Source organism: Pelodiscus sinensis, chromosome 5 (assembly GCF_052426305.1).
Source record: "Pelodiscus sinensis isolate ZL-2025 chromosome 5, ASM5242630v1, whole genome shotgun sequence".
Classification (NCBI taxonomy): domain Eukaryota; kingdom Metazoa; phylum Chordata; order Testudines; family Trionychidae; genus Pelodiscus; species Pelodiscus sinensis.
Window position 1 is genome coordinate 9,528,007 of NC_143056.1, and position 14,662 is coordinate 9,542,668.

Sequence of the window (14,662 nt, forward strand, 5' to 3'; positions counted from 1 at the left end):
GGCGGGGGTCAGGCCGGTCCCGGCGGGGGGAGGGTCAGGCGGGGGGTCCCGGCGGGGGTCAGGCCGGTCCCGGCGGGGTGGGGGGTCAGGCCGGGGGTCCCGGCGGGGGGAGGGTCAGGCCGGTCCCGGCGGGGGGAGGGTCAGGCGGGGGTCCCGGCGGGGGTCAGGCCGGTCCCGGCGGGATGGGGGGTCAGGCGGGGGGTCCCGGCGGGGGTCAGGCCGGTCCCGGCGGGGGGAGGGTCAGGCGGGGGGTCCCGGCGGGGGTCAGGCCGGTCCCGGCGGGATGGGGGGTCAGGCGGGGGGTCCCGGCGGGGGTCAGGCCGGTCCCGGCGGGGGGAGGGTCAGGCGGGGGGTCCCGGCGGGGGTCAGGCCGGTCCCGGGCGGGTGGGGGGGTCAGGCTGGGGATCCCGGTGTGTGGGGGGTCCTGGCGGGGGGAGGGGCAGGCGGGGGGGGTCAGGCCGGTCCCGGGCGGGGTGGGGGGTCGGGCGGGGTCCGCGGGGAGGCCGCGGCTGGCAGCCGACGGGCGATCCGGGGCCGGGGCTGCGCCTTTAACGGCGGCGGAGGGGCCGGCAGACGCCGTGGACGTGCCGGTGCCGCCTCCTCTCCCCGCCCCGCGCTCCCCTTCCTGCCTGGCCGCGGCGCGCAGGGACCGGCCCGGCTGCTCCGCCTCCGGCCGCCGCTGCGGGAGTCGCGGCTCCGCCCGGGCCCGCCGAGGGGTGAGTGGCGGCCGCTGGGCGCGGGCTCCGGGGGCGGCCGGCCGGGCTGGCCCGGTCCCGGGAGCCGCACGCGCCGCGCCCCGGCTAGGCCCCGGCGGGGGGACGGACCCTGCCCCGCTCGGCCCGGGAGCGGGGGGCAGCCCCGGCCCGGCCGCGGGGCGCGTGGGACGGCTCTGCCCGGGGGGGCCCTGTGGGAGCATTGGGGGATTCCAGGGGGGGGCCCTGTGGGAGCATTGGGGGGATTCCATGGGGGGGCCCTGTGGGAGCATTGGGGGGATTCCATGGGGGGGGGCCCTGGGGGAGCATTGGGGGATTCCATGGGGGGCCCTGTGGGAGCATTGGGGGGATTCCATGGGGGGGGCCCTGGGGGAGCATTGGGGGGATTCCATGGGGGGGGGCCCTGTGGGAGCATTGGGGGGATTCCATGGGGGGGCCCTGTGGGAGCATTGGGGGATTCCATGGGGGGGGCCCTGTGGGAGCATTGGGGGATTCCATGGGAGGGGGCCCTGTGGGAGCATTGGGGGGATTCCATGGGAGGGGGCCCTGTGGGAGCATTGGGGGGATTCCATGGGAGGGGGCCCTGTGGGAGCATTGGGGGGATTCCATGGGAGGGGGCCCTGTGGGAGCATTGGGGGGATTCCATGGGAGGGGGCCCTGTGGGAGCATTGGGGGGATTCCATGGGGGGGGGCCCTGTGGGAGCATTGGGGGGATTCCATGGGAGGGGGCCCTGTGGGAGCATTGGGGGGATTCCATGGGGGGGGCCCTGGGGGAGCATTGGGGGGATTCCAGGGGGGGGCCCTGTGGGAGCATTGGGGGGATTCCAGGGGGGGCCCTGTGGGAGCATTGGGGGATTCCAGGGGGGGGCCCTGGGGGAGCATTGGGGGGATTCCATGGGAGGGGGCCCTGGGGGAGCTCCCATGTGGGAGCATTGGGGGAATTTCATGGAGGGGCCCTGTGGGAGTATTGGAGGGGATTCCATGGGTAGGAGATGGGGGGGGGGGGGAGGACCCTGAAGGAGCGTTGATTGGATCTGGGGACTTTGGGGCGGGGCCCCTTGCAGGAGCATTGGAGGAAATCTCATGAGGAAGAGATGTGGGTGGATGAGGGGGGAGGGTGTCCTGAAGGAGCAGTGGGAGAAATCCCATGGGGAAGGAATGTGGGGGGCAGGGGCGGCCCTGCAGGAGCAGAGGGGGGATCTCATGGGGGAGAGGGTGTGGGGAGTGTGTATGTGTAAGCAACTTGGATGGGATGTGAGGAGGCCCAGCCTGTGAAGAAGGAAAGTCTCTGAGGGGAAGGTTCTCTAAGACTGGAGGCAAAGGGTTGGGGCATAGAATTGAGGGGATAGGAGTCGGGCTCCAGACCTCCCTTGTCCGTCTTACTGGAAGGAGGGGAATTCTTTGTGGAGGTGTAGGATGGGGTGGATTAGTTTCTTCTTGAGGGATACACTTGGGTTTTGCTGTGTGATTCAGTGATGTATTTACTAGTCCCCCTCCCCACTCCGTTTATATGCTTATGGGGAGCTGGGGATGGGCATGTGGTCTTGCACTCAGTTGCTATTTCAAGGCCTTTGAGGTGAGCTCTGATGCTGCTGTTATTGGAGATTGGAGATGGAAAGTTCCCAGGCATCCAAGAATAGACTTCTTTTGTAACCTGGTTGGGAGAGGAGGGTGCTGAACACCTCACTTACTGAGGCCCCGAGAGGCTACTGTTCTAAACTTGATGGGAGGCTTAATTTTAGTGCAACTTGGTCCATAAAACTGGAAGTTGTGTGGAGATGTGTGGGGAGAGGACTGGGGGGAGGAGAGGGGAGGAAATGGAAGAGATTTCCTTGCTTCTGGCAGTGGTGTTGGAACAACTTATATTGAGAGCCATTGATCCGAACTATAATCTTCTCTGTGATAGAAACCACTTCAGGCCAGAGGGTTTGGCCTCGGGAGTAGATTTCTTTGGGTATTACAAAGCCATTTTTGCTAAGGAAGACTTTTTGCCTTGGGAAAATACTAGACTGACCCAAACATTATGTGTCAAGAAAATATTTTCCTTGGGTCCGTGAACCTCCTTAAAAGATGTCACCTGCTGTCATAAATAGTTCAAGCATGGATGTCTTGCTTCTGATTGCTGTGGTTAATGTGCTGCTTTTCCCTCAAATGGTGGACAGCTATATATAAAAAATTGAGAGAAGGGAAATCTTGCTTGTATTAATGTAAAGAATAAAAATAATCAGCTACTTAAGATTGCAAGAGTAAGCATCATAATCAGCAGATACAAGAATGACTTTAAATGGAAGAATATTTGGTACTTTCTAGCTTCATAGTTCCTTAAGGAAAAAAAGGAGGGGAAACTGAGTCTTAAGACTACGTAGCCTAAAGTGACAACTGGTTTTATGGGGCTCTAGCAGTAATTTGGCTAAACTCATCTTTAGATAAGCTGCAATTGAGCATATGAATTATTACTAGAGATGTAAGATGGTAGCCATTTATATAGGTAACGGATGAGTGCGAGCTTATCCAGTATCCAAATGGTTACATGTGGCTCCTGGGGAGCTGGCTGCTGCTCTGTGCTGCTGCCTCTATATCAGAATCGGCAGCATGGGGTAGCTGCCAACTCCCTGGAAGTGGGATGGCAGGCAGGAACTGGCTCGTTCCAGGAGCCAGCTTCTGCCTTGCGTTGCTGCTTCTACTGCAAGAGCTGGTACATGGCTTAAAACCAGCTTCTGGTGTACACCGGCTCCCGGGGAGCTGTCTGCTGACCTGCATTTTCAGTGGTTATGTGGATCAAATTCATTTTAACATCCCTAGTTGTTACAAGTAGGTGTTGCTGCCTTTGATTGTCATGCACAATAGTAAGTTTTAGAGGACATGCTTGGTAGCTGCTCAAAGTTAGAGTTCAAAATGCACACATTCTACATTTCTATTTTGGTGTGTGTATAATAGTATAAGGGAATCTAAACTTTTTATTCTTCAGCAATCTAGACTACACTTAAGTCATTTTGCTAAGAAAATACTTAGTACTAGTTCACCTAATTCCTATTTCAAAGTTTCAGAACCACAGCGTTGGTGATTGTTAGAAGCTCTGGAAGCGTATTGAAAGATCTGAGCAAAACAGAAAGCTACTATGCTATGTACTGTGGAAATAACTCTCTAAGGGGTCCATCTCTTGATTTGCAGTGATAGCGGCATAGCATGCATGCCATATACAGTATTTGTCATCATTTAGTCACTACACCAACATTGATAAACACTTCAAGAAGTGATTATTTTGGAGAGCTTTATAAACTGTTGTCACTTCATAACATCAGAAGAAAATTTGTTGTGTGTTTCCTCAGAAAAAGAGAAGTTCACTGTCTGAAACAACAGTGACTTAAAAATCCTTCCTCTTTTAACAATTAAGCAGCAAAGCAGTCTGGACGCAAACCTAATAGAATAAAACAAAAATCAAAGTAAATCAAATTTATTGTAGCAAATTAAGAGACATTTTTAAAAGACATTTGAGTCATTTGCTCCAAATTCAGTTTAAAAGCATTTCCATAACTTTGAAAAAGAAACTCATGGACTAACTAATACATTGGTTGTAAGCGCTACAAGGGAATTATTTATATTTTAAACCAAAGGCTGCAGCATTTTGCTAGTTTTGAGAATCTTTTAATGAAATAGACTCTGTATGTGAAACGGACTAGTCTGATTCCATTGACTTAAGAAATACAAAATGTTCTGCAGTTTGGAGAGTTGCTAATTACTTTAATAATCTGATTGGTCCATCCAATTTCATTTTTATTCTTTTTGCACAAGTACTTTTTAAAATTGAAAAGTAAGATGGGGTGCTTGCTACATGACAATCTGCACTTGCCTATAACACAAACATTTTTATTTTTACGTTTTAAACAGTTATTTAAAAGCAAAAACAAAGAGTTGAGCACATCCTACATCTTTTTATGCACAAAATGAATGCATTTCTCTTTCATTGCAGTATAACAACCTCAATTCTGTCTCATACTTTGTTGGTTTTCTGTTATTTTTATCTTGATATTCTATACGAACTAGCAAATGAAAAATAATCAACTATAGTAGAGTATGGTAGGAAAATATTAACTGTTTTTTCTTAGAATAATGTATAAGTCATTTAATAGGATATTATGAAAGTTCACTTGCATTTTGGGCCAGACAGCATGTAATTACATTTCTTTTCCAAAAGCAAGGCTGTCTATATTTTGAGTTCAGCAATGATTATTGAGAGGTCAGAGAACAGGCTATTTTATAATTTACTTTTCTTTATAAAAAATATTTATAATGGGCTGGGTAAGGCTAAGGCCCTTGACTGTTTATCTTGTCTGAAATGCTTGAGCTATATAAGTGGTGTGAGAGGCTTCTGTCTGTTATATTTTAGGGTTTTGTAGTGCACCTATCACTGTGCCATTTAGCACTCTTAATTGCTTTGAACTTTTGTACTTATGTAAAAGGATATACACCCTTTCAGTTTAGTAAATGTTGCTCAGAAAGATAAGGATTTGCCATGAAAATAAAAAAAGATATTTGGTATGTTGCATCTCTCTTCAAATATTTTGTTTTCTCAAAGTAGATCCCTAATGTTAATGGGTGTGGGTTGGAAGTGATTTTCTGCCTTACACCTAGTTTTGGTGGTAGATTCCAGCCATGAGCAGGATGTATAACTTGCTTTACTACATTTTTGCTCTTGCATGTTATGCTGATGTTGCTTTTGTGTGCTGTGATTAAAATATAATTTTTGCACATACAGTAACTCTTAGTGAGGAAAGGCTGGGTTTGGATGAGAATGTAAATGACCAGAGGATTTGTTAACTAGACAATACTTTTTGTTCTTGCTTTTTTTACTTGAACTGCTAGTCAGTCTTTAAAATATGCTTTAAACTCTGCTTAAGAGGTGAGGAAGGAAGAAATGTTAAATTAATCCACACTTGTTTGTATGGTGGGAGAAAGTAAGAGGTGTTCAGCTAGTCCAGTGGCGCAGGCTAAGCGTTATTAAAATTATTGAAAGGGATGGGCAAGACTTGCTCAAGCCTGCATATGCCACATGGTTAACCGAATAATCACAGTAACAGCTTTTTTTTTTTTTTTTTTTTAAAGCATCATTCCTTACTCCACCCATTTCTGAGATTAGATAATCAGAGGTCGAAGTACATGAATCACTGCTCAAACCAGGTTACTATAAAATAATTGGTGCTTAACAAAGCTTTTAGCTTTTTTTTGTTTGTTATTTATTCAGTTCAGTGGCTGTGTGGGAAAAGTGCTATGTAGGTTGGAGCTGTAAATGTGAGGCGGTCACTGTGCTCAAGAGAGCTGAAGAGCTTTTTCCCCCCAGCTTTTACACTGGGAAAGACATTAAATAGGTAACATAACATACTCAATTTACTTGGTGTTGATTGGGTCCTTAAACAAAAATTGGGTTTTCTTCATTTAAATCAGTGCTGTGGGGGAGGAGGGGTTGGGTAGGCAGGCTGTCGTGGTGGGAGAGCCCAGCCCCCTCTTACCACAGCAGCTTGGGTCCAAGTGAGAAATGCCTCTCCATCGCTGCTGCAGCTCCAGCTGGCACAGTTGGGGGAGAGGTGCATGTTCCCCATCTGGGGCAGGTCCAGGTTTGTTTGCTTCCTGCACCCCCAGCCAGAATGAGGAATGCAGCAAACCAGGCACTTTCCCTGTGTTCCCTGATGAAGGGGAACAGCCAGCAATGCTCCTGAACAAATCAGGAGAGGGGAGCATCATCACCCCTCGCCCTGGCCCTCCTTAAAGGATACCTGGGGGACGGAATGAGAGGTTCATGGCGGGGGCAATCTCCCAGACAGCCGCTTTCATGGTGATTGTCTCTTTTCTGTATGGTTTTCTGAGAAGCAATCCCATTTTCCTGGTGCAACCAAACCCTGACCTTGCTTTAAGTTATGATGACAAGTTATATACTGTATTTCATGGTCCTAGCTCTTAATGTTTAGGAGTTCCTGAACAAACAGTTGGACAGATGAACAAATTCCCTCACATATATGTTAGATAAAACCATATGTAATACTCCAGAGAAGGATAGATGAGAAATATAAGGAAGGTACATTAAAATCTAGCAACTTTTTGCTCCACCATGGTGCTTTGTTTTGGGGCAGATTGTTCAACAATAACTATTTAGTAAATCAGGTAAAATCATACCGTTGCGTGTGATATATCCAAAGCCTTTATTATAAATTTTAAGGGAAATCTATGTGTGTGTTCTGGCTTTTAGCACTTGCTCAGTTAACTAGTGACAGAAAGCAGCAGAACTGAACTGTTTACATACTAACTCTATGGCACGAATTTGAAGGATCTCTCTCAAGTCGCATGCCCACCAGGTGAATAGGGGCCTACAAATAAATGTTTCTGAGCTAGCTGTGTGACTTTCTGAAGCCAGTAAGTCAGTGAGTTGCTGATGTAAATATCTGTCCCAGCTGAATCAAATGTAACTATTACTATTTATTTGTATTACTTTAGCCCTAATTGTAGAATGGGACCCTAGCACAACACAGAATAAAGATTTTCTGTCCCAATAAACTTAGGCTAAGTAGACTGGTGATTGTGCTAAATTTAGGGTTTTTTGGGGGAGGGGGCAGGAAGGGAGAATTATAAGATGGAGTTTGACAGCATTTTCCTCTTGTTTGCTTACAGTGATTGTTTGATTATAGTAAAGATAGCATCCAGCAGAAATAAATCAGTGTTTTTTTTCAGACTGTCTTATTAGAAATTAGTTCTTGGCCCCATTAAAATGCACAAGTTAATGGACAGTAGGATTCCGAAGACAGTTTTTCCATGGAATTGAGACAGAGCAGAGATTTAAATTTGGGATTCCCACATCCTAGGCTAGCGCGCTAGCTTCCAGACTGCAGAGTACGACTTCAAAAGATAGATCTCTTCCCTCTCTGCTTCCCTTCTCACTGAAGCATTCAGTGATTGCCTTGTTTCCAGTAGGTCTAACTTGGATGAGTGACGCATGCTATAACTGAAAAATGTACTTGGGCTTCTTCGTGCCAAATTAAGAATCTGCTTTTGAGCTGGGGAGGGGAAGTGGCAGCTCAGATTCTGGCCCCACTTAAAATAAATAAATACAGGAATTGCTCATGGCTGTATATTCACTGTAATTCCTCTATTGTGAGTTGGCTTCTCAGGGGAACTAGAAGTAACTCCTGTGTTGGATTCTTTGCACATGAACACTGCCCAGCAGAATAATTGCTTCACTGCTACTGGCTGTGTTCAGGAGTGCTGTGACTTAATTAGATTATATCTGAATGAATACATAAATCTTTATAAATGAGCTTAAAGGGACACTGTCAGGTCAACAGAGGCCTTAAAGATAGATGCTAGGCTTTGTAAAGACTTGTTTTGACAAGTACGGCATTCATAAAATCTTAAATGGAGACTAAAGGAATTGCACTCCCTTTGTACAGGTTGAACCTCTCTGGTCTGGCAACATTGTTGGTCCGGCATGGTTTTAGTTAGCTGGATGTCTACTTATCATGGGTGTGGCCAAGTTTCCCTGCAGTTCTATACAGTTTGTTTACAGTCACCAGTCCTGGCTGTTATTTAGCTCTAATTTACCCCTGAATGTCTTCTAAGAATCCAGTAAATAGTGGAAGTGTGGGTAATGCTGCTACACAATATCGACCTCCTGTGGTTTGGCAAGTTCTCTGGTTCGGTACCAGTCGGGTCCCAAGGTTGCTGGATTAGAGAGGTTTATCTTGTTGTGTTCTCCACCCAAACATTGCAGTATTCTGTTAAGTGCTTGAAGTAATAGAAAGTGAAACTAAAATATTATTGACTATTCTTATTTTGCTTATGGTCTCTGAAATACAAAAGGAGTGGGCGGGAAGAGGTTCTGGAGATCAAAACTGTTAATAATGTAGTTGTGTCTATTAAAATTAACTTTAAAATTCCTCATCCTTTGTATTGCTACATCTGAGCCATAAGTGTAGGATTTTGATGTTTGTAATTTCTCTTAAGGTGCCACACAAAGGGAGGTAGTTTTGGAGTTGCTTGTGGGTGGGTGGAAAGCCTGGTGGTTTCTTTTCTGCTTGTTTTTATACCTGAGAAATATCAAGTCTGCCAAGTCTTTGATGCTGGTCATTTTGGAGGACCCAGCAAAATGGATCTTGGACCTTAATTATGGTGGGTTGGGTGTGTGTGTGTGTATGCTGGTTACCTTTTGATTACAAGTTTTAAACAGTTTCAGCGTAAATCACTTCCTTGCTGTCCGTGATGACATAATGCCAAATATTCTCAAGTTCTTCTCTGCCATGTTTATCCTACAGTGCTAAGACCTGATTCCCTGATATTGTGGGAAAAGAAGACTTCTACAGGCTATGAAAGAAAAACGGCACAAATCCCATGTGGGTCACTGTGAAGGTTACTGTCTGTAGGTTGTAATATAGCTTGTAAACTTGTAATGCTTGCAAGTCACGTGTCTTATTGTGGTGTTAATCCCTATTAGCTATAACAGTGTCCTTCAGCAGCGCTTACAGTTAACACCCTTGCATTCATTGACGTGCCAGCAGGATTTTCCAATAAACTTTGTTAGGGTTGGAAAACAAGAGTAAATCAAGCAATGGCATGTCTAGATGCCTCTTGTCTACTTATCTCTTCCCAGGGATAACTTAATAGTTTTAACCGTGGCCTACATATACCATTCTTCTTTCTTGAAACTTCTCACCATTGGTATCACTGGGGTGGCTTTGCATGAAGTGCATTAGTGGATACCAACCTTCAGGAGTGTCTAGCTCTATTCTGAACTAGATTAATGTGTAATACCTACTGATATTTATGGCGAACACCCACCCTTCAAATCGGAATCAGCAAGCTCCCCATTTTTCTGCAGAAAATCCATCTTATAAAATCCCTGTGAAATTTCTCATGTGATTTCTCCTCCTCTTCCCCTCCCTGCCCCAGACACTCTCCGTAAAGTATACAGATGTTGCTGATGTGACAGAACCTAGACTGCTTAAAAGCATCATTGAGGGGAAGCTGTGTTCATATTCTTAGTCTTAGCCTGCCCATTTCTCATTTCTGTTCTGGATTGTACATATTAACTACGTGGAAGGGCTTGGTTCTTAATAGGGATGTAATAGTGTAGTCATTAACAATGCTAGAGACTACACACATTCCTCCTCTTCTGCCCCCCCCCCCTCGACAGTACATTTTTTTAGCAGACTGGCCAGCAGCCTGGTTCATTCCTGGCTAGCATCAGGAATGTGGCCTACCCCCACTGCGGCTCTGCATTTAAAGTATATTAGGAGCCAGGTGGGCGGGCAGCCCGATTCAGTTCTGGCTAGTGCTGGGTCTGGATGCTCAGCCCCTCACCCCTGGATAGTGGCTGCTGTCACCCCGCAGAGTGACAGGTGGCTGGTCCGTGAGGGGGAGCTGGTTTTTAAACAGGCTCCTCTCATGGACCATCTCCCACCTGGCACCCCACGCTGCTGCCTCTGTTAGGGGTGGCAGGGGGCTCCTTGGGAGTGGGGCCGTAGCGCACTGGGTGCCGGCCCTGCCCCTGGGGTTTATAGAATGGTCGAATAACCAATAAGAATTCATGAGGTTAATCGACTAGTCTATTAACTGATATTTACCATCCCTAGTTGTTAAGGTCACTCTGTGAATATTTAGGCCATTGAGTGTATGTCGGCTAACTTAAAACAAAACTTGACTTAGAAGCCTTTGAAACATCCGTATAATTTCTAAGGATAACTGGGAAATGAGGTCCTTCCACTACAGATATATGCACCCTGGATTTATGCTCTTTCCCCTGCCCCCACCCCCCAGTAATGCAAGGACTGGGAACTGGTTCCCTTAAAGATTGGATTGTTTCTTGGTGCCTTTCTGAAAGCAACTTGGGCAACTGAGTTACAAGCTACATTTGTAAACTCCCGTAGGTTAAATCAATAGAAATACAATCATGCAAGTATTTTGGATGCCTTGGCTTCTTATTTCTAAAACTCCTACATTTTTTCTAGCATTTTATGTACGATTGGATGTTGGTTTAAACTAGGGATGCTAAAAATCGTGTATTAGGATAACTGCTGAGATTCAGCGGTTACACGGTTACCTGTGCTGCGGGTTCTGCAGTATAAAGCTTAGCTCTGCTTTCTAATGCAGAGCCTGCAGCAAAACATCCCAGGGAGCAGGGCTGTTAGCCCCTGCTGGCCTGGATCCTGTGGAGGAGGCTTTTCTGCCCTGCCGCAGGCAAGCCGCCTCCCTGGGAGCTAACTGTGTGTAACCAAGACCGTTAACCGATAAGCATCAGCTTCTCAGTTAAGTAGTTACGGGGTTATACTCAAACACAGTGTTTCTTAAACTTCTTAAGACCGAGGAACACCAAGCAATAATTTTTTTAATGAACACTAAGGACTTTTTTGTTGAGCCCCTCCCAAAAAAAGGGGAGGGGAATTTTGGGGGGAAAGTTATTGAGCAAAAAAAAAAGGTCATTTGCCCCTTTAAGGGTGGCCATTTTGAACTCTGTTCTCTGCGGCACACCGGTGTGCCACGGAACACAGTTTAAGAAACACTGCTCTAACATCCCTAGTTTAAACAGTGGTGTGGAAATGGGGGTACTCTCTGTGGGTCCGTCTACCCATTGTCTCTTCAGTTGTGAGACCGTTGAAAGCTGCGTTGTTACAGTGAAAAGCCAGCTGCATCCCCTCACTCACATATCCACACCCTTGTGTCATGTCTTCATGGCAGCTTCCCCGGTTGCAGGGCTATGCTAGAGGGGCTCCATGAGTATGTATGCCATATCCTGCTGAAAGTGTAGCGCAGTGGGAAAGTACTCTTAAAACTGGGCTACTCAACACCTGGCCCATAGGTCACATGCAGCCCACGGCTTGTTTGTTTGTGGCCCGTCCGGCAGTTGGGGTTTATGTGGGCCTCAGCACATGGCCTGCAGGTAGGATCCTTTGAACATGGCCTCCACTGGGAACACACTTCACACACTTTTCCCAGGTGGGGTGAGCACTGAAAGATGCAAGCGAACGGGCCGGCTGGAACAGATGGGTACAGTGTGTCAGCGTTTCTAGCCCCCAGGGAGGTGGAGCTGGGAGCGCCGGGCCATTGTGGGGAGTGCTTTGTATTCATGCCCATCCGTGTGAAAGAAGCTATTTGCATATTATTTGCATGTAAATGCAACCACACTTAAGTTGTGGCCCTCGGCATGCGCTGAGAGTATCATTGTGGCCCCCAGGGCTTCCAAAGTTGAGTAGCCCTGCCTTAAAAGATGGGCACAAATTGGTGAAAGTCCAGGGGAGAGCAACAAAAAATGGTGAAAAGTTGAAAGAACCTGTCCTATGAGGAGAGTTTTGTTTTAAAAAGAGGGGACATGTTCAGTCTTGAGAAAAGGAGGTTGTTGGGGGTGAGGGGAACCTCCTATGACTTCAAGTATGTTACAAATAGGGTGTTGATCAGTTGTTCTCCATGCCCACTGAAGGGAGGACAAGGACTGATGGGCTTAATCTGTGGCAAGTTTAGGTATTTAGAGAAGCTTTCCAGCTATTAAGCATCATTAACTTATCCTAGTGCTTAATAAGGGAGGCTGTGGAGTCTGGAGGTTTTTAAGACCAGGTGGAACTATTATCTGTCAGGACACTCTAGGTATAATTCTTCCTGCCTCAGTGCTGGGGGCTGGACTAGATGATCTCTAGAAGTCCCTGCTAGCCCGATTAAGGATGTTCAGTTAAGGATGTTCGGTTGTGGTTATCTGGCTAATCGTGTAGTCAATACAGTTTGTATTGACTACATGAATAGTCGATAAGGGCTGCTCTGCATTTTAAGTGTAGTAAGAGCCGCTGGGCTTTTCCTACATTTAATATGCAGAGGTGCAGTGTCCTGGACCAGCGTTAACTCGGGCTGCTTGGTCTCAGCTCGCACGGAGTCCAACAGCCCCTATTGGCAGCGGCCAGGGGCTGCTCCTGGAGCCGCATCTGCGCAGGGCCAGCCCAGGCCGCCATGAAGAGGGGCTGCTCTGCACTAGTTAGGCCTCAGCTGGAGTACTGTGTCCAGTTCTGGGCGCCACATTTCAAGAAAGATGTGGAGAAATTGGAAAGGGTACAGAGAAGAGCGACAAGAATGATTAAAGGTCTAGAGAACATGACCTATGAAGCCAGTCTTCATGAACTGGGCTTGTTTAGTTTGGAAAAAAGAAGATTAAGGGGGGACATGATAGCGGTTTTCAAATATCTAAAAGGGTGTCACAAGGAGGAAGGAGAAAATTTGTTCCTCTTGGTTTCTGAGGACAGGACAAGAAGCAATGGGCTTAAAGTGCAGCAGGGGAGGTTTAGATTGGACATTAGGAAAAAATTCCTAACTGTCAGGGTGGTCAAATATTGGAATAAATTGCCAAGGGAGGTGGTGGAATCTCCCTCTCTGGAGATATTTAAGAACAGGTTAGATAGACATCTGTCAGGGATGGTGTAGACAGAGCTTGGTCCTGCCTTGAGGGCGGGGGGCTGGACTCGATGACCTCTCGAGGTCCCTTCCAGTCCTATGATTCTATGATAGCAGTAGCAGGGCGGGGGGCAGGTGGCACTGCAGAGACTCCCCCCAGAACCATCTCCTGTTTCCCACCCTACCCTTGCTGCCTCTGATATGAGGTAGCAAGGGTGGGGGAAGTGAGTAGTCGAGAACTGCACTCGATTACCCAGTAAGCTTATGGCTATTGGGTAGTCGAGTAGTGGACTATCCTAACATCCCTAAGCCTGATATTTCTCGGATTCTTTGAGTAGGTGCTATGTTTTTGTGTGTTTGTACAGTGTCTCATACAGTGGGGTCCTGCTTTGTGACTCAGGCTCCTAGGTGCTCCAGTAATAATAATTGTGAGGACAAGCATGAATACAGATCAGCTTTTCTTTTTTAAAGACCTGCTAGGAGAGTCTAGACACCATACCAGGATACTTGTTTTGGGGAATGACACACCAGGATAGGTCAATCCTGTGTATTGCCTGACAAAATGTCTGCCGCATTTATGCAAGAATATAGGAAGGAAGTTGTTGAGAATTTAGAAAGTGATAGTGGCTGTATCTTTTGACACTCGTATTGCTCCGTTAAGGAATACTCTGCCCTTTTTTCCGGAGCAGCGTGCTATTGCTTGTTCCCCATGTTCACAGTATATCAGCTGGATTCCATCACTCGCAGGAAGATGTGAGTGCAGTTGGAATCTGACTGTGACTTCTTAGATGCCAAAGATGATGACTAGGCTATCCTACCAGGCCCAGGTTTTCTGGGTTATCGCCAAGATTCAGCTAGGTTGTGACTGAAGATAAGAGAGCTCAGCATGTCATTCGTTGATAATTTGACTGTTGGATTAATCTTTGATCGCTGGCTGAAACATTTTAATCCTAACCCTTTTGCTTCAGAGGTTCAAGTCACCTTAGAAGTAAAAGGGTATTTTGGGGTTTGCAGGCCTGGCTGCTGGAAACCAAAATGGATGGGAAACTGCAAATGGGTTCCTGAAAGTAAGTCTCTTTCAATATCCACTCTTCTGCCTGCAATCACCCTTTAGCGAGCTCTACTGCTAGAGGTCAGTCCTGCTCCTGAAAAGCAGATTTTCTGCCTTGTCTGTCTTCCCCCTAAGGCGCTTCAATAGCATGGAGTAATCTTTACTATAGCAGTCAGCTTCCTTGCAAGGAAGTGTCAGATGGTGGTTTTGGCTCAGATTATATCAAGAAACTTGTCTTTGTCTTGCTGTTCCTGTGGTTTCTGTGCTGTTAGTGCACTTATAGCTGTGGGGAGGGGGATAAGGCCCTTGTACCCCCTGTTCCCAGCCCTCAGTGTACTTTAAAGTACCATTAGGGTGACTTTAAATTTTGCCTAGCTGCCCTGAAAGGTCATTCTGGTGTTTGGGGATTCCCTGAGCCCAGCTGTGCTCTGGCTGCACATCTGGGCCAGAAAGGGCTACTCTATGCTGTGGGATGAAGCGAAGGGTA

At 47.3% G+C, this 14,662-nt stretch overlaps 1 protein-coding gene across 12 annotated transcripts in view; it reads left to right on the forward strand.

Moving 5' to 3' along the window:
• The first annotated feature begins 560 nt into the window (after positions 1-560).
• Positions 561-14,662, forward strand: part of KTN1 (kinectin 1) — a 119,556-nt gene continuing 105,454 nt past the window's right edge. For 11 of the 12 annotated variants that reach the window (XM_089778300.1, XM_089778295.1, XM_089778301.1 and 8 more), the window contains exon 1: positions 561-716. The gene's annotated coding sequence lies outside the window, so the exon portion shown is untranslated. The remainder of the gene's footprint in view (positions 717-14,662) is intronic. The other variant, XM_089778298.1, reaches the window with a different exon arrangement.